Here is a 526-nt window from a genome sequence, read left to right on the forward strand (position 1 = left end):
TGCACGGATTCAAGGGGAAACCTAAACTCTCCGTACCGTGGTTAGGACACACTAAGAGCTTAATAAACAGCTAGTATGATTTCAGAAATCACGCGGATACATGCACTCCCATGCATGCGTGCAGATAGACAGGCAGACACAACACACACACACACACACACACACGTACATACATGATTTGGTAATCTCTTTTTGCTTGCCATGACGTCTTCCCCTGCCTGGCTTTGGGTTTCTCCTAACCCATCACAGCAGGAGCTCAGGCCCAGCCTTTAACATTTTCTGATCTGTCCCTAGCCGTACACGAGTTACCTCAAAATATAAATATTCTCCTCCAGCATAATGCAGTGGTTTCCAATGGCCTCCATTCCATGTACCCCACCGAGGTCTGTGAGGAGCAAATACACGCAAATGTACCCCAACATGCTGCATAGTGAAAGGCACAGGGTTAAATCAGCCCTGCAGTTAACAATGCGACTTAATACGGAGGGAAATGCGACCCTGCGGAAAAACATAATGGCTGCAACAA

Source organism: Myodes glareolus, chromosome 7 (assembly GCF_982192425.1).
Source record: "Myodes glareolus chromosome 7, mMyoGla1.1, whole genome shotgun sequence".
Taxonomy (NCBI): domain Eukaryota; kingdom Metazoa; phylum Chordata; class Mammalia; order Rodentia; family Cricetidae; genus Myodes; species Myodes glareolus.